The following is a 26,377-nucleotide window of genomic DNA, read 5'->3' on the forward strand; positions in this document are numbered from 1 at the left end:
CCACAGAAATTAAAATGGATCAAATACCTGATAATAATACCTAAAATATAAAATATACTCTATAATGAAAGAGAGGAGAAAAGCTTCATAACATTGGATTTGATAATGATTTCTTAATATAACACCAAAAACAGAGACAACAAAAGGAAAAGCAGATAAACTGGATTACTCACTAATCATTAGGGAAACATAAATTAAAACTACAATTGGATGCTATCTCATATTCATTAGGATGCCTCCTATCAAAATACCAAACAAAATAACAAATGTTAACAAGAACATATAGAAACCAGAGCCTTTTTATAATGCTGGTAGGAATGTAAAATGATGTTACTGCTGTGTAAAACAATATGGCTCATTAATTGATTAATTAATTAATTAATTAATTAATTAACAGCCAAAGGATCCAGCAATTCTACTTCTAGATATATACTCAAAAGAAATGAAAGCAGGGATTCAAAGGAATATTTGTAAACCTTTCATGACAGCATCATTCACAATAGCTAAAATAAAATTTGGATTAAAGAACAATGTAAATCCGATCAGGTGAGAAAAATCTTAAACAGCCAAAAGTTCCCATCAACAAATGAATCTATAAGCAAAATGTGCTATGAACATATATTGGAATATTACTCAGCCATGAAAGGAATCATGGATTCTAACACAATCCAAGAAGAATGAACCTTGAAGACATTATGCCAAGTAAAATAAAATAGTCACAAAGAACAAATACCGTTTAATTCTACTTATATGAAGAGTTCATAGAGACAGAAAATAGAATGATTGTTTTCAGGGGGTTGGGGAGGGGGGTCTATTGAGAATTATTATTCAATGACTCTCTATAAAGTTTCAGTTGAGAATTTTTTTGTCTCAAGTTGGGAAGATAAAGAGTTCTAGAGATGAATGGCACAATGGTTACATAATGTGAATGTACTTAACATTATTGAGTTGTATGCATAAAAATGGTTCAGATGGCAAATTTTATATTGTGTGGTTTTATATTTGTTTTGTGTGATGCTGGGCCTCAAACGCAATGCCTCATGCATGTTATCTACTACTGAGCTACATTCCCAGTTCTGTTTTTAACCACAATATTTTTTAAAAATGAGGCCCCAAGCTGTAAAATGAAGGCCCTGACAATTATAAAGGTTCTAACCTTACTCCTTTTCCCCTTTCAGATGAAGGAACAGAATTAAAGTCCCACAATGAAGACAACCAAGAACAAAAACAAGGTATACTGATTCCTGCAACATAGCTTACTACAAAGCCCACCAAAACCTAAAAAAAAGAAAACAAGAATAGTGAAGAAAGACAACATGAGGGAAGTAAAGTGGGACAAAGACAACAAAAGAGGCAGAATCACAGAAAGAAAGATGAAGGGAAAATTTTAAGAAGAATTTTAAAGTAAAAAGCATGGAAGAAATAATTAAAGATCTTATAAATACGGGATGATCTGTTTTGCTGGAATGGAGGTCTGAAACTTTCATTTGTGTTGCTCTGGGTAGAGCTGAGGTCTGGAAAATCCCATATAAGGTAGTTTGTTCATGGTTATTTCCTCAGGCAGACATTACAGCTTCCATCTGGAAAAGGCATTAGGGAAAAAAAGAGTTTGGCAACAACATCCATATATACATTAGAGGATGTGGTTACCATTTTTAAGGGTTATAATTTGCCAAAAGACGTCACTGACTCCCATTCCAGCCCAAATATAGTTCACCATTTAGCAGCTGACACCACAGAGTTTTCTGTGGCCTCCTTATTGGTGGTGGTGATAAAGGTCAGTCTGATCTTACTGTTCCCCTTCAGGCAGTAATGTCCTTACACAATATAGTCACATTCTTTACTTTCCTTCACAGAGCAACCCCACATTTTCTGTATAATACCTTTCCTTTCATGGAGCTTGCCATTTCAGGGGAAGCTGCTCACCAGCCTGCCATAAGTCCTCCTGATGGCTTCAAAGTGGGGCCTTACTTTTGATTTACTTTTAGGATGATTCTTCCTAACTTTTTTTTTCCAGTTTGGAGAAGTGACATGTTGCAACTTAAATGTGGCTAGTCCAAATTGAGATGTCCAAACAAACTGAGATATGCTTTAAGTGTCAGATATACACTGGATTATCTTGATAATTTAAAAATATTGATTACAAGGTGTGTAATAGCTTGGACATCATAATGCTTCACACATTGGGCTAAATAAAATATATTATTAAAATTAATTTCACCTGGGCTGGGGCTATAGCTCAGTGGCAGAGCGCTTGCCTAGCATATATGAGGCACTGGGTTCAATCCTTAGTACCACAAAAAAATAAACAAATAAAAGCATTCTGTCCATCTATAGCTACAAATTTTTTTTTTCTTAATTTCACCTGTTTCCTTTTGCATTTGGAACATGGCTACTAGAAAACCTCAAATTGCATGTGGGGCTCAGGTTACATTTCTGTTGGATTAGTACCACTCTAGACAACCTAAGCCCTATTTACTGAATTAAGAAATGTAGTCCAGAAAACACTTTGAGGAGGAGGCATGAAAACTCAGCCAGACCTGTTCAGATTCAAAGGAAAAGGAATTCTTGAATCCTTTCATTTCTAACCATGTAGCAAGTGGGGGGGGGGAGTGGGGAGCAGCTGCCTTGAGCAGAATACTGGCCCCCTCTCCTACTTGCTGGGTGAGTTTCTTCACCTGCAACTCAGATATCTATACTGTGAGCGAAATAAAACTCCCTCACAGGCCAGTAAGGACTAAAAACACAAGGAAAACATTTTAGCATTCAGCAACTCGAAGTATGTTCTCAACAAATGCTACTTCCCTTTCTGTGGATATGTTCAACAGTTGATTTAATCATCTTGGGGTGACTCATGGTACATCTGGATTCCAGTCCTTTTTACTTCTCCACTTTAATCACTTCCACAGAATTCACCCATATGAGGCAGGGTTATGTGTTGAATTTCCTCAGCAAAACCAATCCTGTTCCCCAGAGTTGCACTATTTACTCATACCCTGCACCTATTATATCCTGCTCACCCCCTCTCTGCTAGTCCATATACTAATAAGTTATTAAAATTAATCTCAAAATTCTGGCTACTGCTCATTTTACCAACAGCTCATTACTAATGTCTACATTTAAGTGTGGCTTTGTTGTAATTCTGGCAATTTCATTTGTGCATACTTCATTCTCCAAAGATGCATGAATGCATGCTTCATTTACCACTAGGGTCTCATTAGATATAAAGTGACTGAAGATTCTTACCATGTTCTTAGAAATAGGTAAAATAAAAACTGAATGATGAGTTTTAATTATTAGCCAACCAAGATTGTAAAACGATAAAAAGCACTCTTTTGGGGGGGGGGCATGTATTGAACCCATGAGCACTTAACCACTGAGCCACATCCCCAGATCTTTTTATTTTGAGACAGGGCCTCAGTAAGTTGCTGAGGTTGGCTCTGCATTTGCAATCCACCTGTCTCAGCCTCCAGGGCTTCTGGGATTACAGGCCTGTGCCACAGTGCCCAGAAAAAGCACCTTTTTCGACTAGGAAATCCCATCTGACTTGGCAGCCTGGGATTTATTTCTGGTTGTTTTATCTGTAGAAAATTCACCTTTACAATTCTCCCCAGTTATGTAGAGCAGTAACCCAAGCTGGAAGCTTTGGTGATTCAATTTTCCCGTTGGATGATGTTATTTTCTTACTCCCCACCCAAGACTTGCTATTTTTTAGTATAAGTGCTAATCGTTCTGAAAATCTGCTTTAAAGTCTACTGTGAATCAATGTAGTTTAGCCTCTAGGTCTCATTCCACTTCTATGACCCTTTCCAGGGGAACAACAGCTCTGGGTCAGGGCAGGGTTGGAGAGGGGAAAGGAGGACTAATCCTGCAAGATTCCTTCTGGGCATTCCTTTAGAAAAAGCAAGGAATGGCAATAAAGCAGAGGGTAAAGGGAAGATTAGTGAGGGAAAGAAAAGGGATGGGGATTTAAGAAAGAAAAAATAAAAGGGGCTTTGTTTTTTGTTTTTAAAGCAGTGGGGCAGTGGAAGGTTTGAAAGATATTTGTACCCCTTTGGAAATGAAGAAAAAACATGAAATTACCAGCTAAACAGAAGCTAGCTGCTTTCAACTCTAATAGTTCCAGATCTTAAAGAAGATACGCATGAGTGAAGTGGAGGTAGGGCAGAAGGCAGTTAGTTGTGGCTCTGGATATAGTCCCAAAGAACTGAAAATAGGGAAGACACTTGTACTCTCCAGAGCTCAAAGACAGAAACAACTCAGTGTCCTTCTACATATGAAAGGACAAACAAAATGTTGTATACCTATAAAAAGAAATAGCATTCATCCATTAAAAGGAATAAAATTCTGATCAAGCTACAATATAGATAAAACTCAAACCCATTAAGCTAAAGAAAGAAGTCAGACATAGAAGACAGTATGTTGTACAATTCCATTTATATGAAAAAATCTAAAGTAAGTAAATTCACGGAGAGTAGATGAGAGGTTAAAAGGGGCTGGGAGGTGGGAATACAGAGTTATAGCTTATGATTACAGATTTTCTATTTGGAATGATGAAAAGTTTTGGAAACAGTAGTAGAAAAGTATGAACAGTGATTACACAACATGAATGTAGCTAATGCTTCTAAATTTTAAAATAATTAAAATGGTGAACTTTATGTTATATATACACATATATACATGTATATGTGTATATATAACATATTATATATATAACATATATACATATTTTTTTAACCAAAATAATGGAAGGAGGAGGGCATTTGTTGACCATTTAGCTTCTACCAAATTCAAGCCAAGATCCTTTTACATACATTATCTCAATCAATCCTTACCATTCACATATTAAGATACTGCTGCCATTCATAGACAAGGAAATATGACTCATATTAAACAAATTGTTTAAGTGGCAGACATAAGATCTGAATCCAAGACTATAGTTCTAAATCCCATGGTTTCTCAATTATACCACAGTATTCCAAATATAAACAGGTTCAATGAAAAAAAGAAACAAGAAAAGTATATTCTCCTAACAAATCTGAAACTGTCAAATTGGTGAGAAGAAAAACCATGAAAAGCTAAACCCCAAAAATGAGGTGTCTAAATGTCCTTCCCAGGTGGCAAATAAGCTTCCTTTTAAGCACAGTTATTAAGCTATATGCATGTGTGTAATTACACACACACACACACAATTAAGGGACTATCTGCCTCCCTGCCGCGCCCTCATTGAATAAAACTATTTTTCAGTTTTTCTTATTCTATTTTTCCTATTCCAAACTATCATCTGGGATGTTAAAAGTATCCATTTCCCCTAGCAATGCCACCATATATTTAGTAGCAATGTTCAATGTTCATAATACTTTCCCAAATACAACCCTGTTTAATTCAATCACTCTATGGAATACTGACATCTCCTCCTTACTTTGACAAACTAAGCCCCAGAAGCTACATGCTGACTCAAAGGTCAAACAGAGCTCTTCTCTCATGTGTGCCTTGTTCTAAGAATAAATGGACCAATCAACACAGAACTAAGAACTTCTCGGAAAGATCTAATTCAGAATCACAAGAAGACCACTACATTAAAAATAATAAGTCTAAAAACATTTGTCGAAGTTCCCTTAAAATCTTCATCTTTTCTCTGGGAATTCTTTGAGCTGCTGACCCAAAGAAATTGTCAATGAAACTTCACTCTTTTCTACCCTCTGAAAAATGCCCAGGCTCAGATCACCACCACATTATTTGTTCAGACCTCTGCTGCAGAATGTACTGGCCCCACCAACTGCAACCATTTTTCAGTCATCTTTGAATCCCCAGAATCTATCACAGTACTTAGCATAAAGCAAACATTCAAAAGTTAATTGAAGAAACCACTAACGTAATCTTTCGTATGACATTGCCATCTCCACTCTTCCAACCTTCTAATCTATCCTTTATGCTGTAACATTACTTCAATGTAAAAAGCATAAACACTGCCTTTAAGCTCAAAAGCTTCAAGACCAATACTCCACGTGCAGTCTCACTCCCTGTCATTCTCACCCCTCAAAAACATCTTACATTCCAGTACATAAAACAATTTTTGAATTTTGCATTCATTATTTACTAAGCATTTACTGCTCTATGTATTAGGAATACAAAGGTGAGGAAGGGAGACAAAATTCCTGTTTTATGGATTTTACCATCTAGTGGAAAAGACATGGCATCCAAAAGGTATAGAACAGGTGCAGATCAGAATAAAGACTCTGGATCTAAGTAAGATGGAAGACAATAGAGGATTGTGAACAAAATAGTAACACTGACCAATAAACTTTCTCAGGTTCAAGCTGTCACCAATTCTGCCTGGAACCCTCTATCCTAACATTTTTTAAATTCTTCAAGCCCAATTTAAATGATTCCACCCCGAGAATTACAGGTCATTACTCTTTCTGGTTATCTCCCACATTTTAAAGTACTTATGTCAAGATGCTGGGTTACATACATTTTTTAAAATCAAAACTGTCTGTTCCCCTCTAGAATCTCTTATTCATTTTATCAGACATGTACAATGCCTTGTTATCTGTAAGCTAATATATGTATCTTTTTTATTAATTAAAACATCAAATTAAAGTGATCATCCTCTTTTTTAAATTTTTATTTATTTATTTACTTGTTTATTTATTTTAGTTCTGGTTGGACAAAAGACAAGGACTAAAGTTCACTACACATAGTGTTACATGGTATATTTTCTTCCCAAAGACCCTAGACACAAATTAAAATTTTAAATTTGTGTTAAAAAAAACTTAATGTGATACAATGACAAAAAGCATTACCGACGTCTTTTATAGCATAAGGTTTCACAGGAACAGTGAATTATTAAGCATTATTAAGGATAGCTGCCCTTCCACACCTGCCTTTACTTTGAAATAAACAATACATAAATTCAATAATTAAATATATATCTACAAGAAGTAAAAACCACAATCATTACCCTTTGAAGCAGGGAGGAGATTTTAATTAATACAACTAATGGTTACTGTAACTTATCCAAGGATTTAAATAAGTATCTTTCAGATTTGCTTTTAAGTAGTTATATATTTTAATAAAAAAAGTTCAGATATATATCTAAATTCTAAAATTGCTTTTAAATAACTGAGATATGTCAAAAGGAAAAACAATGAAAATACCAGATACAACAATACCCTGTACATGGCTGGTTTACTGTATCAGGTTCTTTTCTATTCCTCCATCTTAAGTCACTTTACACATACAGACCCACCTCTGCAAAGTCAGTGGAGACTGAGCTCTTTATCTGCAGTGTCTTCACGCTCCTTTTCTCTTCTCAAAATTAGGGATCTCCCTACTGGTACTTCTCTTATTTTAACTCAGTTATCTGGGCTTAGGCAGCCAGTTTCACATCACAGTGAATTATCTTTAAAAGTTCCTATTTCCTACACTGTACAGTACTTCCTCAACTTAATTTTGTGTCTGTTGCCTTAATTTTGTGTCTGAGCCAATGAAACCAAGTTGCGGTTTTTCTCTGCATTCAGTCAAATCATGTGACATGGTGTGTTACATGATTACCCCACACAGTTCTGAAGCAATAAGACAACACCCCTAAATGTCATAACTTACATCCTGTTGAGTTCTTTTATGTACTTTGTGAAGTTAAGACATTCATCCAAAAACTTGCATTTGTAATATGCAATTATTTAGAAAAATAGTCAATAAGCAATCCGTATAGGATGTGAACTTTCAGAAAACAGCAGTCTTTACTCCTCTGGATCTTGAAAACAACTGTATGTTTGAATTAATAGAGCTTCTTTACATCTCCTCTGGATGCTTTGACACTTTGGTGTCAAGTGGTTTTTCTTTACTATATCTTCCCAGTGGCAAGGCCCAGGGCAGATTAGAAATAGGCATCCCAGGCTCTGCTAGCTGATCAGGGGAAGCTGTTTTGTACCAGGTATCCTGCAAACAGTACCTAGGAAAAGCATGGTCAGTGTGCTGAGGCCCCACACACCCAACTGAGTCAATTCCCCCGAGACTCCTCAATGCCAAGTTTCCACTGGAGAATAAAGGGATCTTTGGTTGAGATTAAGGAAGAACTTGGGAGCCATTAATATAGACTTCCTCTTTCATAAACGAAGGCTTCCCGTACTGCTTCATTGAGAATAAAATGAAGTACTTTAGTCCAATTCCCTTTTTATACAGCAATGATTTTTAGCATAGTAAGTGCTTCTAGGTACTGGTGCCTGAAGTTAATCTTTTAAAAACAGGACAACTCATCACTTTGTCACCCATCACTAGAGACTAGGTGCTAGTAGCATTTACAGCTGGTGATAAGCAGAAGAGTATAGAACTGAAAGGTACCTGGAGGCAGTCTATCATCTATTTTACAGGAAAGAGTTTAGTACTCAGAGAAGTAGAAGACTTAAGTACAGCACAGTGAATTCTAGAACTCAGGGTTCCATCCAGGATTCTAGGGGAACATAGTCACAGGCTTCACTTTCGTACTGTAATCTAAACTCTATTCGAATAATTACTCAATATTTGGATTTCTTACACAATATTCAAAGCAGTAAAATACCAGGAAGAATGTTTTTCTGGCTTTGACTTATTTACTTTATTTTGGGAGTAGGAATGCAAGCTGAAGGGAAAAGGCTATTTCAGGGCAAGAGACAGCCCACCCTCAACTCCACCATGAACAGTCCTATACCACATAGATAAACCCTAGAAAGCAACTGCCATCTCTCTTGGGAGAGGAAAACCAGAACGGAAATCTTCTGCCCAAGATAATGGAATTCTAAGAAAATGGTTTATGTTATTGAGGTTCAAACCCAAAGAAGGGAGGTAGCTGATATCTTTTTGTGTTCCAGTCCTTTGCTGATCGCCATGCACTGTAAAAGAAACAAGCAGAATGTTGTGATAGAAAAGAGGGGCATACTTGTTAAGGGAGGATGATTAGGAGAAGCTTGAGGAAACATTTAAACTGAGGCTGAAAGAATGAGCAGCAACAATCTACATATTGTGGGGTCGGGCTCCAAATTCCTTAATAGGACGCCCATAGCCCAAGAGTTAATAACAAGAATAAACAAATGGGACTTACTTAAACTAAAAAGTTTTTTCTCAGCAAGAGAAACAATAAGAGAGGTAAATAGAGAGCCTACATCCTAGGAACAAATTTTTACCCCTCACACCTCAGATAGAGCCCTAATATCCAGAATGTACAAAGAACTCAAAAAATTAAACAATAAGATAACAAATAATCCAATCAACAAATGGGCCAAGGACCTGAACAGACACTTCTCAGAGGATATACAAGCAATCAACAAGTACATGAAAAAATGCTCACCATCTCTAGCAATCAGAGAAATGCAAATCAAAACCACCCTAAGATACCATCTCACTCCAGTAAGATTGGCAGCCATTATGAAGTCAAACAACAATAAGTGTTGGCGAGGATGTGGAGTAAAGGGTACACTTGTACACTGCTGGTGGGACTGCAAAATGGTGAGGCCAATTTGGAAAGCAGTATGGAGATTCCTGGGAAAGCTGGGAATGGATCCACCATTTGACCCAGTTATCGCCCTTCTCCGACTATTCCCTGAGGACCTTAAAAGAGCGCACTATAGGGATACGGCCACATCAATGATTATAGCGGCACAATTCACAATAGCTAGACTGTGGAACCAACCTAGATGCCCTTCAATAGATGAATGGATAAAAAAAATGTGGCATCTATACACAATGGAGTATTATGCAGCACTAAGAAATGACAAAAATCATAGAATTTGCAGGGAAATGGATGGCATTAGAGCAGATTATGCTAAGTGAAGCTAGTCAAGCCCTAAAAAACAAATGCCAAATGTCTTCTTTGATATAAAGAGAGCCACTAAGAACAGAACAAGAAGGAAGAGCATGAGGAAAAGACTAACAGTAAACAAAGACGAATGGGGGGAGAGAAAGGGAGAGAGAAGGGAAAGCATATGGAAATGGTAGGAGACCTTCAATGATACACAAAATTATAAGAGGTTATGAGGGGCAAGGGGGAGGGGAAAAAAGGGAGAGAACTGAACAACAGCAGAGGAGGTAGAGAGGGAAGATGGGAGGGGAGGGGAGGGGGGATAGTAGGGGATAGGAAAGGTAGCAGAATACAATAGTCACTAATATGCCATTATGTAAAAATGTGAGTGTGTAACAGATGTGATTCTGCAATCTGTATTTGGGGTAAAAATGGGAGTTCAAAACCCAATTGAGTCAAATGTATGAAAGATGATATATCATGAGCTCTGTAATGTTTTGAACAATCAATAAAAAAAATAAAAATAAATTTAAAAAAATAAAATTTTAGTAATTTTATCAGAAAAAAAAAAAGAATGAGCAGCACTGACAGCAAATATTTGGGAGCAAAGTAAAGTTTATCCTCTTTTGACATTTAAGCCACCCAAATACAACAAACTAGCCATTACCTCCCAGCCCCCAAGTCCCTCAACTTCAACCCCTGAACACTTCATCACTTGGGTCATCGTCTTCTTTCTCCATGATAACCACTATCATAATCCTACTACTTACCTCACTTCCACTTCTGCTCTTCCAATGGGAAGACCACCTGTCCCTGGATCACTCCCATTTCCTCTTTCCCTTTGGGCCTTCCTCTATGTTCATTACTTAGGCTGGATCCCACTAAGTAGATGAACTCCTGAGCTGGCCTATGCTAAGCAGATGACCAGGCTGTAGAGAGGCACAATGTTGTTAACTTCTCTATTCTTGGTTAAGTCCTGTCAATCTTCATCTTGAAGCCATATAAAATTCTCCTTAAGAACTATTTTACCATTCTTGAGGATTTCCCCATTATCAACCTCATCCATTTCTTCTTATCACTAAAAAATGATATTATTCCATTACCTCCTTTATAAAGAAAACATCTTTTGGAAGGTCTTTTTCAATTACCACTTTCCACCTCTCCACTCCAGCCCACTCACATGCTTTCCTCTTACTCTGGCCCTTTAGCCCCAGAGAAGGCCCATGTGAGGCCCATATCTAGACAGCCACTCCCCTCCTCTATGAGCTCTTTCCCACCAGGAGTTTGTAGACAGGTTTCAGTTTCTACTACCTTAAAATGAGTCTGAGTTGTTCTCTAGCTACTATCATGCCTCTCTCCTCTCTTCTGACAGACTTTGGCTCCCCCTACTTCCCTAAACCTTCATCTCGGGACACTTCCTGCCACTCATTTTATGCAGTGACACAGACACCATGCAGGCTCTCAGCTCAACACTGCTGCTTCCACTGGATGCTCCACCTGGAAGGTCTTACCCCAACTTCCTCTTGCTAATTTTAACATTTTGTACTTGGTGGAACATCAGGATTTTTAAAGAATCATTTTCATCCCTTCCCAGTCCCACTCCCCATCTTGACCAGCACCCCTCCTCAGTACTTTTGTGGCTCTTTCTTTAACCTCCTTCAGGACAGATTCCTAGTCATTAGGATGTCCCTTGTGCCTATCCCTAGCACACATATAAAGGCATTTAATATTTATAACATGAGCTCAACTGAAGCCTGTAGGAGAGGCACTGTCATTTTTACACAACACATGAAGAAAAGGAAGCCCAGATAGAGATAACACTCAAGGAAAAATCAGTTGCTACAGATCTACATATGTCAACCTTATATTTCTTTTTTTTTTTTTAATTTCATGAATGAACAATCTGAACTCAGGGCCTTCTAAGCGTGTGTCCAACCACTGAGCGACCTTCCCTAGCCCTAACCCAAGGAAAAAAATAAAGGAAGAGAACACAAAATGAAAAGCACACATGCTAAATTAAAAAGCACAATGCTAAATTTTTCTTGACAACAGAAGACTTCTCAGGGATAAGCATGGTGGGAGCAAGGAACAAGTCTACGTTTTCAAGTCTCGGATGCCTTGGGGCCTGACAAGGTGCTACTAGGCACACAGTTAAGTATTTAGGTGATAATGCTTGCTTACTATGATCACATTTGCATTAGATGCTTCTCTCCAGCAGATGGAGCTACAACTCCATAACACTGCAGCTGGGTCAGGGCCCCCTGGAAGAACCAGTCTTTTTACAATCCTGGCTGTGCTTCTTTACCACTCACATAGAAATGAAGTCAAGGCAAATATTTTCCATAGAATACTCTCTAGACATAGATTTACATTTTAATTTGTGCAACGTCCAATATACTTACATATTTTTCCCTCTCTGGACATTTAATAATTGGGGTTGATTTTACCCTACTTGATCTACCCAATCTACCAAGTAATACTCAAATTCTCCATCCTCATATTCTTCTCAGATCCTTTTATAAAACACAATTATTACAGCAGTTCATGATATTCATCTCTACAAATGTTCTTTTCCTGGCCTTTTACCCTATTTCACTGGAGAAAACATTAGTTTACCAACTATCTTTCCATCTGTCACTATAAAACAAAAAAGCTTTTATTTTTGTGGGGTGGGCTGGATTTGTTGGGGAGTTGTATTAGGAATTGAACCCAGGAGCATTCTACCCCTGAGCTACATCCCCAGTCCTTTATCTTATTTATTTTATTTTATTTTAAGACAAGTTCTTAGTAAGTTGTCCAGCCTGGCCTCAAACTTAACAATCCTTCTGCTTCTGCCTCCAGGTAACTGAAATTACAGGTGTATTATGGTTTGGATGCGAGGTGTTTCCCAAAAGCTCATCTAGTGAAACAACGTAAGAAAATCTAGGGATGAAATGATTGAGTTAAAACAATCTTAACCCAATGAGTGAATCAATTCCCTGATAAGGATTAACTGAGTGGTAACTATAGTCAGGTAGGGTGTGGGTAGAGGCAGTGGTCATGGGGCATATCTTTTGGATACATATTTTGTATAAGGTGGGTGGAATCTCTCTCTCTCTCTCTCTCTCTCTCTCTGCTTCCTGGTGTGATGTCTTGAGCTGCTTGCCTCTATCACATTCTTCTGCCATGAAGTTCTGCCCCATCTCAAACCCCAAATGAACTTTTGCCTCCTCTAAAATTGTTCTTGTTGGATCTTTTAGTTACAGCAGTGAAAAAGATGACTAAAACAAGGTGTGTGCCATCACACCCTATAACAAAACACTTTCCAAATATCCTAACCATTGTCTTAAAGGATTTTATCTTCTAAATAAGATAAAAATTAAGGATAAAACAGGGGCTCAGAGAGGAGGGGATAGCTCAGTGGAGGAGCTTAGTATACAGAAAGCTTAACAATCCCCAGCACCAAAAAAATAAAAATTTAAAAAATAAGGATAAGACAAATTAATGCCACCTATGAGAGTAAAAGCATAAAGTCCCAAGCAAACTTCATTCTTTAGTAGATTTACAATTTCCTGGCATTCCTGGAAAAGTTTAGTGAAACTGAGCAAAAGTACTTCATGATTAAATCTGAAACAGAGGAACTATGCTCAGATAATTATATAAAGGTATTTTTCTGTTGTTGCTACTGTTTTTAAATGACACTAAAGTCCTGTGGATGCATATTCTATGACATCCAGCACCTCTGGTACTATAGGCCCCTACTTAATGCCTATGGTGCATTTTGTCCCAAACTATTGAGATAACCAAAAATGCCCCACATGCTCCTTAGGGTATAGTTCTGGTTCCACCAAAGACTACTGACCCAAAGGATTTCTAAAGCCATTATGCAACCTAATGGCAAAAGCACTGACTACAGTATCTGAAAGGACCACTTGCCAGGATTTAAATTAGCTCATTTGACAAGATAACAACACTAAGTACTATTAAAATTAAAATACTATAACTAAAAACATTTCTACTATAAATTTATCTCTTTAATAAAGAAAGACTCCCATTTGCAAATATTTTCAAGCTCAAACTAAATTATTTTACAAAAACAGTATCATAAAATAGCAAGCTTCTTTTAACCCTAATACAACCCAAGAGAAAGCTCAAGCACTTGGTTCTTAACATTCACAGTTCTGGTAAAAAAAAAAAAAAAAAGCTACAATCCCCAATACCCACTTGGACCTGAACCTGCCCAAAGTATGGGAGCAGAAGAAGAAGAAGCAGTTTGTGAATTCCCAGAGCAAAATTGTGAGAAGGCCCTGGCAGCCCAGGGACACAGGAAAGGAAAGGGACAACAAGGGCAGAGACCACTATGTTGGACTAAGAGGTCTCTGGTGGCTGAATATGAACCATGGAAGCAATTCACTGGTGAACAGCTGTTTATACCTAGGTGTTTTATGTTAAATGTGGTCTGCTTAGTACTCCAACTAACACTTCAAAAAAAATTTAGTTGTAGATGGACACAATACCTTTATTTTATGTATTTATGTGATTCTTAGGATCAAATCCAGTGTTCCATGCATGCAAGGCAAGCATCTACCACTGAATCACAGCCACAGCTCTCCAACTAATACTTTTAAACCTGAATGAAAGTCCTATCCCTCTCCTGAAAACTAGCTCTCCCTGTAAGGAATCCAAGGGTCTTGCCCAAGCCAGAAACGTAAGAATCATCTATAACTCCTTAATCTTTCCAACAAATCTCCTAACTTCCAATTGCAAAGTCCTTTCTTCTCTGCCTCTTAAGTATCTGAGAATCTATTCTCTTCTTCGTCTCCTGAGAGACAATACCTACTTCTGGCACCATCACCTCTCACTTGAGTAATGAACAGCCTTCTACTGGTCTCTGCATATTCAGTCCTTCTTGATCACTACATTCAGTTCCTTCCTTCTCCAAGCCACAACATGCTGCTTTCTGGACAGTGTCCTCATTTCTGAGCACTCTGTTTCAGGTAATGAATCTTGCTATCCTGATCATTACCCAGACTGACTAGACATGGTGCTTGTTTCTGGCCACACAATTGGTCCTGGTTTGGGAGTACACCTGAACTAAGCCAATCAGATCCTATTTCTCAAACATAAATATTCTAAGACCAACAATCCGTGGTTGGAGCAAGTAAACTAATGACACTGCTCTGCATAGAAATTCCACAAGTTCTACTGAGTTGCCAGGAGTTGCCCTACTTGTTTGCCCTCTCAGACATCTGCATACTCAGCCCTTTCTTTAATTCTGGGAACCACCCCACTATTTTTCCAATAAATTCCTCTTTAGTTTATGTTTTTCAGAGTAGATTCCTGTTGTTTGTAACAGGGAAACTTAATTAACAGTAAAAACTGGCCTGGGTGACCCTGCCCCAGAACTCTCCAATTCCCCTCCCTGATTCCCAGGCTCCAAGGCAGCCATGCGGACCTGCCTGCTACATCTCAACATCCTGCTCTTTCCTCTTGGCCTCCTGCCTTCTGCTCTTCCTTCCTTGAAGGGCTTCTTTAGATAATTCCCATACACATATAGGACTCAATCTAGATGTCACTTCTTCTGGGAAATTTTCCAAAGCTCCTCAGGCTGGACACTCGTGCTCCCATAGGAATTTCTCTAATTCTTACTGGTCCAGTCCCAAGTAAAAGTCACTACAAGTGATGATTCTTATTCTCAGCCGTATCCCCCACACCCACGCACATGCCTAACAGAGAAGATAACTCTCAGTGAATACTTCTCAAACAAAATTAGAAACCCACTTAATTCAAACTAGTATTCACAGAAATTTAACAGAAGAATAAAAATAAATAATTTCTCTGGAATCAGGAAGTTCTGGATATTCAATATTAAGTTCATTATATTATATTTTATTTTTTTAATATTTATTCTTAAGTTTTAGGTGGACACAATATCTTTATTTTACATTTATGTGGTGCTGAGGCTTGAACCCAATGCCTTGTGCATGCTAGGCGAGTGCCCTACCACTGAGCCACAACCCCGGTCTTCACTATATTTCAGTATGAATTCATATTCGAAATCGTTTCACCATATGTTCACTTGATGAAAACTTTCCAATCTGCGCACTTACCTCAGCTATAGCTAGTAATAAGTTCATATGCACATAAACATCATACAGCTGTATATGGTACACTGGCAGTAAAATTATAGTCTTAATTGTACCTTTACTAGCTGTAACAAATTGGTTTAGTCAAAATTCTCTATATCCAGTACTGGCATCCATAAAATGGGATAATAACCATTTTGTTTAAATCCTGGGGCTATGGAAAAGATAAAATGAAATCATAATGGTGAAAATTCAAACAATGTATTTCTGTACAAAAGTCTGATTCACTGATTCACCGCAGGGTCAGTAAAACTTGAATTGTAAGAACTCAGCCTACAAATCCCATGAATGTATACTAAAAAGTGATATGGAATAATGATCAAGGATGCTAACCTTGAAATTTAAGATTAAATTTATTCTTTGGTGGGGAGCAGTACTGGAAATTGAATCCAAGGGTGCTCTATCATAAAGTTATAGCCTGTCTTTTTATTTTGAGAAAAGGTCTCCTCAAGTTGCCAAGGCTGGCCTCCAACTTACAATTCTCTCACCTCAGTCTTTTCCAGTCAATGAGATTACAGAAGTGTGCTACCATACCTGGCTACATTTATTCTTTTTTTAAAAAAAAATTTATATATTGATGGACCTTTATTTTATTTATTTATTCATTGCGGTGTTGAGAATCAAACCCAGTGCATTACACATGCTAGGCAAGTGCTCTACCACTGAGCCACAACGCTAGCTCCTACATTTATTCTTGAGGAAACAAAGAAAGGATATCCTAGTATCATTGTTTCTCTTGATAACTAGATTAAATTTTTTTTTTTACATTTCTTGAACTAAAATAAACATTTCTCATGATGACTAAAATGCTTTAAAAGTTCAGCGAAGGGCTGAGGCTGTAGCTCAGTGGTAGAGCCCTTGTCTGGCATGTGTGAAGCACTGAGTTCCATCCTCAGCACCACACAAAAATAAATAAATAAAATAAAGATATTGAGTGTTCATCTATGATCATATATCCATATATATATATTTTTTTCAGCTAAGGCATTGTTTGGTTAAAGGAATGTCAGAGAACGGGGTAGAGGAAAGCATATGCATATTCCTTACTCTATACAGTTAAAAATCTTATGATACCACCAATGTATATTAAGTTTAACATTTGAAAATAATTTCAAAATAAAATGCTTGCATTTATAGAGAGAATATCAAAATAGAATTGGGTATACAGATTGAAAATAGATGAAATAGGTTTATACATATTCAAATGCAAAGGATAAGCTCAGTTAATAATAATTTAATTGAGCTAGGTGTGGTGGCACACACTTATAATCCCAGTACTCGGGAGGCGGAAGTAGGAAGACCTAAAGTTTGAGGACAGCCTGGGCATCCAGTGAGACTCTATTTCAAAATTTAAAAATAAAATAAGGAGAATTGGGTGTGTAGCTCAGTAATAGAGCAACCCTGGGTTCAATTCTAGTGCTGCCAAAAAAAAAAAAAAGTTTAAGAAGGAAGATTAAATGAGTCATAATTAGAAATAACTAATGACTAATAAGCAAATTTACTATATGCTTCACTACAGCATCAAAACATCTACAACCTCTGAGCATTCAATAGTCACTTGGTAGATGGAGAGAACAGATGGGCAAGATTTTACTTCTCAGTAAATGTGGATCTTCATTTTTACCTGCTGAATCCAAATATGTTTTAAGTTACCAGAAATGCTTAAAACATCTGAAACATCACTTTCTTTCTTTCTTAAAAATAAAATATGATGTAGAATAATTGGTGTGTATTAAGAGTATAAATTGGTAAAAACATTTAGCTGGTAAAAATCAACCTTTGAGCAAATGGAGTGAAACTTTTTATTATTCACCCTATACTACAAAACAGAAGCATGAGTAACAAACAAATATGTATAAATGGAAACCTTCCTTTCATTTTCATTTCAGCAAATATTTGCCCAATGAATATATGTAACTATAACTTATAGGTAGAAGGCAGGTAAAGATGAATAAGGCATACCTTGCCCCTGAGTAACTTACAGCAAGGTACTCATGAAGAGCACAGGTTCACAAAGAGCTGTGGCTGGGTCAGACAACAATAGGAGAGGTCTGATGGAATAGGCTGCTGAAGTGAGTCCATTCACAAAGCAGCAGAGACAAAGGAAATTTTCAGGGAAAGGAATAACTTAAAGAGCACCAACTGCTCATTTGTGTCAGGCACTGTGCTAGTCTTAGGAAACAACACCAAGATACAATTTTGATGCTTTCAAAATGAACTTACAGTTCATTTTGAAAAATAAACAAAAAAGACAAGAAAGGTCACTCATGATAAAGCAATATGCTCTGTGCACTGAAAGATCACACTATATTTTGGGAGTTTCAAACCCATTTTCACAGAATTTGGATAAGTAAAGATCAAACAATATGTCAGGAAATGTGAGACCATTGGTGCAGACTTTGGAAGGGACACATGCTGCTATTGGAGAGCACTTTTCCTTCTCCTGGGGGGGTTCTCCCTCACCTTTGGGTCCTGATCACTCTGTACTTCTTAAGATATTCACCATGTGCTGCCATGAATCACAATCAATTTGGGACTTATTTGTTACTCCCTACTAGATTTTCACTCTGAAACCAGAAACTCTGTTTCTTGACCCCCAACTTTTCCAGTGCAAGATAGGTGAGCCTTGATCATTCTACCACTGAGCTACAACTCCATCACTTGCCTTCAGGTTTGAAGATTAGATTTAAAAAAAAAAAAACCCTTCCAAGATAAGCATAAACTAAAAGAATTCATGACTTATAAACCAGTACTACAGAAAACACAGAAATATATCATGCACATAAAGTGCAAACTTAAAAATCAGCAAATGAGTAAATCTCACTAGAAGAGAAGCAAAATAAAGGAAAGACTAGTCTGAAAAATAAATCAGAAATGAATCAAAATGGTAGGAATTAATAATCATCCCTCCATAATAACACTAAATATAGATAAATGGTCTCTACTCTCCAATTAAAAAACATAGACTAGGGCTGGGGCTGGGACTGAGTGGTAGAGTGCTCGCCTAGCACATGCGAGGTCCTGGGTTCGATCCTCAGAACCACATAAAAATAAATAAATAAAATTAAGATATTGTGTCCAAGCAAAACAAAAAAAAAGACATAGACTGGCAGAAAGAATTACAAAAACAGGACCCAACCATATGTTGTTAATAAGAGACCCACTTATAGATAAAGACATTCATAGCCTAAAGATGAAAAGATGGAAAAAAATATACCCTGCATATAGAAATCAAAGACAGGGTTAGGGTTACTCTCATATCTGACAAAGCAGACCTCAAGCCAAAATTATTCAGAAGAGACAAGAAAGGTCACTTTATACTAGTAAAATGACTATCCACAAAGAAGATGCAAAAACTGTAAATATTTATGCCCCAAATGTTGGTGCACCTACTTGCATAAAACAAACACTACTCTATATAATGTCTCAGACTCCAATACAATAATTGGGGGTGATTTTAACACATCTCACCAACAGATAGGGCATCCAGACACAAACTAAAGACTCTTCAGATCTAAAAGATACTATTAATCAAATGGGCTTAACAGACATCTATAGAATATATAATCCATCAACAACAGAATTCATTTTTTTCTTAGATGCACTTGGAACCTTCTCCACAACAGACATAAAGCAAGTTTTTTAAAAATATATATTTTTTAGTTGTTGATGGACTTTATATGCGGTGCTAAGAATCCAACCCAGTGCCTCACACATGCTATGCAAGTGTTCTACCACTGAGCCACAATCCCAGCCCATAAAGCAAATTTTAGTTGGGGGGGGGGGGTAATTCCTTGTATCTTATCATATCATAATGAAATGAAATTAAAAGTCAATAACAAGATGAAAACCAGAAAACAGAAGACACAGAGATTAAATAAATATTTTTTTATTATTGTTTGATACTGGGGATTGACAGGGGCGCTTAAGCAGTGAGCCACATTCCCAGCCCTTTTTTATATTTTATTTTGAGACAGGGTCTCACTAAGTTCCTTAGGGCCTTGCTAAGTTGCTAAAGCTGGCTTTGAACTTGTAATCCTCCTACCTTAGTTTCCTGAGCTGCTGGTGTTATAGCTGCTGCATTAGGCTGAATAAAGAACTTTTGAACAAGGAATAGATCATAAAAGAAATCAGGGAAAACTTTAAAAAAATCTTTGAAACAAATAAGAACAGTGATATAACACATCAAAATCTCTGAGACACTACAAGGAGTAAAGTTTATAGAACTGAGTGCATACACTAAGGAAAAAAAAAAAAAAAGATCCCAAGTAAACAATCTAATGTTACTTTGCAAGGCTCTAGAAAAGCAAGAACTAATCCCAAAGCCAGAAGACAGAATATAATTAAGAACAGAGCTGGAATTAATGAAATTGAAAATAACAATTTAAAAAAATACAAAGGATCAATACAACAAGAGTTGGTTCTTCAAAAAGATAGATAAGAGGGGCTGGGAACGTGGCTCAGGCGGTAGCGCGCTCGCCTGGCATGCGTGCGGCCCGGGTTCGATCCTCAGCACCACATACCAACAAAGATGTTGTGTCCGCCGAGAACTAAGAAATAAATATTAAAAATTCTCTTTCTCTCTCTCTCTCTCTCTCTCTCTCTCTCTCTCTCTCTCTCTCTCTCTCCCCCCCCCCGCCCCCTCACTCTCTCTTTAAAAAAAAAAAAAAAAAGATAGATAAGATTGATAAACTCTCAGCCAAACTAATCAAAAAGAAAACTACAGACTAGAAAGGGCATTTGACAAAATTCAGCACCCATTCATGATAAAAACACTGAAGAATAAGGGAGTGAAGGGACCTACATCAACATCATAAAGGCTATATATGAAAAACCTAAAGCCAATCTTCACAGTAAATGGGGAAAAAGTGAAAGCATTTCCTTTAAAATCTGGGACAAGACAAGGAAGGCCACTCTCACCACTCATATTTAATATACTGCTAGAAATTTAGTCAGAGAAATTAGGTAAGAAAAGAGATAAAAGTAGGAAAGGAAGAAATCAAATTACTACTGTTTGCAGATGATATGAAGATCATTTGGCAAAGTAGCAGGTTACAAAAACATCACACAGGGCTGGGGATGTGGCTCAAGCGGTAGGGCGCTCACCTGGCATGCGTGCGGCCCGGGTTCAATCCTCAGCACCACATACAAAATCAAAGATGCTGTGTCCACCAAAAACTAAAAAATAAATATTAAAATTCTTAAAAAAAAAAAAAATCACACAAAAATCAATACCCTTCCTATATACTAACAATGAATATTCTTTTTTAAGATTTTTTTAAATTTTTAATTGTTGATGGACCTTTACTTTATCTATTCATTTATTAATATGTAGTGCTGAGAATTGAACCCAGTGCCTCACACATGCAAGGCAAGTGCTCTACTACCCCAGACCTTTAACAGTGAATATACTGAGAAAAAAATCAGGAAAATAATTCCATTCACAGTAGCCTCAACAGACTAACAAACAAATAAATTACCTAGGAAAAAACTAACCATGGAGGTGAAAGATCTCTACAACGAAAACTACAGAACACTAAAAAAACTGAAGAAGACTTCAGAAGATAAAAAGACCTCCCATGTTCATGGAGAGGAAGAATTAATATTGTTAAAATGGCCATACTACCAAAAGCAATACAAAGTAAATGCAATTCCCATCAAAAGACCAATGACATTCTTCACACTACAAAAAAAAAAAAAAATTCATTTGGAAGAATAAAAGACCAAGAATAGCCAAAGCAATGTTGGAGGCATCACAATACCTGACTTCAAATTATATTACAGAGTTAGAGTTAAAACAAAACAAAACAAAACAAAAAACTAAAGAATACAAATGGGACAGAACAGAAGACACAGACAAATCCACACATCTACAGTTATCTGATTCTTGACAATGGTGTCAAAAACATACATTGGAGAAAAGAAGCCTTTGTAACAAACAGTGCTGGGAAAACTGGTTATCCATATGTAAAAGAATGAAACTATACCCTTATCTCTCACCTGAGCAAAAAACCTGGATCAAAGACTTAGGAATTAGACCAGAAATTATGCAAGTCCTAGAAGAAAATGTCTATATTCCAACATATAGACACAGACAATGACTTTTTCAATAGGACCCGTAAAGTTCAGGAAATAATGACAAGAGTTAATAAATGGGATGGCATCAAATTAAAAAGCTTCTCCACAGGGGGGAAAAAAAGCAGTGATTAGCAATGAGGAAAGAGAACCTACTGAATGGGAGAAAATATTTGCTAGCTACTCCTCTGACAGAGGATTAATATTCAGAATATAAAAAGAACTCAAAATATTTAACACCAATAACTCAACAAATAAATGGGCAAATAAATTAAGCAGAAACTTCTCAAAAGAAATACAAATGGTCAACAAATATACAAAAAAAAAGGTTCAACATCATTATCAATTAGGGAAATGCAAATCAAAAGTACAATGAGATTTCATCTCACACCAGTCAGAATGGCAGTCATGAAGAATACAAACAATAACAAATACTGGAGAGATGTGGAGGAAAAGGAACATTTTTACACTGTTGAAGGGGCCATAAATTAGTATCATTATGGAAATCAGTATGGAGGTTCCTCAAAAGACTAGACATGGAACCACCACATGATCCAGCTATACCACTCCTCAGTATTTATCCTAAAGAATTAAAATCATCATACTATAGTAATACCTGCATCCCATGTTTAATGGCATCACAATTCACAACAGTCAAACTATGGAATCAGCCTAGGTATCTGTCAATGAATAAATGAATAAAGAAAATGTGGTATATACACACAATGAAGTTTTATTCAGCCTTAAGGAAAAATGAAATTATGTCATTTACAGGGGAAAAAATAGATCTACAGACCATTATGTTAAGCAAAATAAGCTGAACACAGAAGATCAAGGATCTTATGTTTATTTTCTTATGTGGAACCTAGAGCAGGAAAAGGAAAAGAAAGGCAGGGAGGGGGATTTCATGAAAATCAGAGGGAGATCCATAGAGGAAAGGGATCAGGGAGTCAGGAGGCAGGGACTGATGAGTGAAGTGTTGGAGAGTGATATTAGTCAAATTATATTTTTATATTGTGTGCTGTATGAATATGTAACAACAAATCCCATCATTATACACAATTATAATGCACCAATAAAAAATGTACAAAGAGAAAAAAAGAGAGAAGACCTAAATCAACAGAGATGAAAAAGGAGATATCACCAGACATTACTGAAATCCAGAGGATCATTAGGGATTATTCTGAAAATTTATATTCCAATAAATTGGAAAGTCTAGAAGATATAGACAAATTTCTAGACAACATGTCACCTGCCCAAACTGAATCAAGAGGATATAGAAAACTAAACAGATCAAGCAACAAGATTAAAGTAGTAATAAAAAGTCTCCCAACAAGAGAAACCTGGGGCCAGAAGTATTCTCGGCTAAACTCTACCAGACCTTTAGAGAAGTAATGCGAATCTTCCTCAATTACTCCATGAAATACAAAGGGAAGGAACATTCCCAAATTCATTATTTGAAGCCTGTATCACCCTGGTACCGAAATCAGACAGAGACATCAAGTAAAGAAAGCTGCAGACCCATATCCCTGACAAAGATGGATGCAAAAATTCTTAATATAATATTAGCAAATCACATTCCAGAACACTTTAAGGGCTGGGGTTTTAGCTCAGACGCAGAGGCTTGCCCAGCATGTGTGAGACCCTGGGTTTGATCCTCAGCACTGAATATAAATAAATAAATAAATAAATAATAAAGGTCCACTGACAACTAAAAGAAAATATTTTTAGGCCGGGGCGGTGAGGCCTCGGCGCGGCCTACACGCTTCGCTCGCCCGCTCGCTCCCCGCTCCGCGCCCGGCCATGGCGGAGCCCGCGCCTGCCCGACGTCCGGTGCCGCTCATCGAGTCGGAACTGTACTTCCTCATCGCTCGGTACCTATCGGCGGCCCGTGCCGCAGAGCCGCCCAGGTGCTGGTGCAGGAGCTGGAGCAGTACCAGCTGTTGCCGAAGAGGTTGGACTGGGAGGGCAACGAGCACAACAGGAGCTACGAGGAATTGGTCTTGTCCAATAAGCATGTGGCTCCTGATCATCTGTTGCAAATCTGCCAGCGCATCGGCCCTATGTTGGATAAAGAAATTCCACCCAGTATTTCAAGAGTCACTTCTTTACTTGGTGCAGGAAGGCAGTCTTTGCTACGTACAGCAAAAGGTACCTTAATTTGAAGAAGTGTTCTGCTTTGTATTAATAGCTTAATAATTATTATAATTGTGACGTGATGTAAGTATTGTGGAAGAAAGGTGATATGTAACTAAATCATTCTGTGGACTATAAAATTCTCTGCATTTAGCATAGAACATTGAATCCTATTACCTAAGTGTTTAATGGGTTTTTCTGCATTTAAAAAATTGCTCAAGATACAGATGTTAAGCTAAAAAGCTTGAATTTATTATGAGATGTGTTTGAGGTTTTATCAATGTGAGTTCTTAATTTTTTCATTTTGTAGCTCACTCGTAACTTATTGAATGTAATTGTATGTGTCTAATAAACTCTTAAAATGCTAGAAGTATTTCCTTTGCTATTTAGATTCCGAGAGCCCTTTGTTACCAGGGGAAGTGATTTTCTAAGGTTGGTAGCGGTTTGAAAACAAGCACCAAAAATGTAAAATTGCATGGTTCTTTTTTTTACATTATTTTTTTGGCAAATTATGTGCTAGTAAAATGTTTGAAATTGCTATTTTTCTGTTAGCTTGGTACAAATGACTTAGACTTAAGTATATGTATGTGATACTATCTATGTATAATGTGGCTAAACTGCTAATGGGCAAGATGGTTGGTTCCTCCCATCCTGAGCCTCCTCCCTTGACTCTCTAAGAGCAGTCGCTGGGATGCTCCCTCTTTAGAGGCACCATGAGGATAAAGCTTGACTGAGGAAGAACAGCCTCCCTCTTGGTTCGCTGCCAGACTGGTTTGTCCAGGTAGCTGTTTCCTAGTGCTCTGTAGCCATGCCACATGTTGGCTCTAATCAGGAAACTGTTGGTATTCTTCCTTTTCTGTGTTCCTATTCACTTGTAATTACTCTGTTGTAGGCTGTTACTTAGTAGTTACTTGGGCAGCATGTTTTCCTCTGTTTTCTGTGTCAAGCTCAATGTTGTTCTGTGATGAGCACTGTTTTAGAATTGGCAGACCTTGGAAGAGACTTGGTCAAGTGCATAGGGTAGGGCCCTGTTTCTCTATTGTTTTGTACTGGTGCCATGAGAGGATGCCTGGTAACTGCTCTTTGGTCATGATAGTGGTAATGGATCCATTCATGTAAAACTATATGCCTGTTAGTTTGGGGCACCCGAGGCTCATGGAGGTTAAGTATGCTGCCATCCCTCCCTTGTCTTTGAGTTGTGAGGTAGCTAAACTTGAGCATAGCAGACTGCCCATGACTTGTGTTCTGCTGTTGTCTCCTAGGAGGAAAGACACTTTTTCTTCAGTTCTTTTCTTGTAGGTCAGGGAGGGATGGGGCTTTTTGAGTTAATGTTCAGACTCACCGATCCTACTTATATGCCCTTCTGTAAAGGATTATCTGTGATCCTAAAATAAAGGGAAAGCTATTTAATTTGTCAATACTTCCTAAAGAGACCAAAGTCGTGGCAGTATTGGCCAAATTAATTTTAAGACTAAACAAGTCAAGGACTTTTATATGTGAAAGAAATTAAAATTTTTCTCAATTTTCAATTTTTGAAAAGTTGGACCAGTTGTGATTAAGGTCTTTAATATTGTATAGTATAATTCTACATTGAAAAATTAACACTTATTTGGCATTAAATGGGACTTGAAAAAAGATCTGGTTTTATGGCCCGTTGTTACTAATCATTTGCGGTGGATCTCTTTAAAGGTCCTGAAATCTTTGAGCCTCAGTTACCTCACTTGTAAATTGGCGAAAATACCTACCTCACAGGGTTGTTGTGAGGGTTTAATGAGATAATGTATGTGGAAAGCACTTTGTGAACTGTAAAGTGCTACACAAATGTTAGTTGTTGTTGCTGCTGTATCTGAGATGTCCTAAGTTTTTTTTTTTTTTTTTTCCCCTTCAGAAATAGTCTAATAAACTTCCAGGGCTTTTCTGTTAAAGTATATTATAGTTGGTAAAACTTTGAATAAACAGTTTATTACAATATAAAAAAAAATATTTTTAAAAAGAGAACACTTTTAAGATGACGGTACACCATAATCAAGTGGGTTTCATCCTAGGGATGCAGCATTGGTTCAATATATGCAAATCAATAAATGTAATTCATCACATCAGTAGAATTAAGGACAAAAATCATATCACCATCTCAATAGATGAAAAAGAAGCCTTCAACAAAATCCAGCACCCATTCATATTACAAACCCTGGAGAAACTAGGGATAAAAGGAACTTATCTCAACATCATAAAAACTACAAAAAACAAACCCAAAACCAACATC

The 26,377-nt window shown here is 37.2% G+C and overlaps 1 protein-coding gene and 1 pseudogene across 1 annotated transcript in view; one reads left to right on the forward strand and one right to left on the reverse strand.

Annotated features, from left to right (window-relative positions):
- Lims1 (LIM zinc finger domain containing 1) overlaps window positions 1-26,377 on the reverse strand; it is a 147,792-nt gene that overhangs the window by 77,228 nt on the left and 44,187 nt on the right. The gene's annotated exons all lie outside the window — the stretch shown is intronic.
- On the forward strand, window positions 23,716-24,551 carry LOC144249752 (bromodomain and WD repeat-containing protein 1 pseudogene; annotated as a pseudogene).

This window comes from Urocitellus parryii, chromosome 12, assembly GCF_045843805.1.
Source record: "Urocitellus parryii isolate mUroPar1 chromosome 12, mUroPar1.hap1, whole genome shotgun sequence".
Classification (NCBI taxonomy): domain Eukaryota; kingdom Metazoa; phylum Chordata; class Mammalia; order Rodentia; family Sciuridae; genus Urocitellus; species Urocitellus parryii.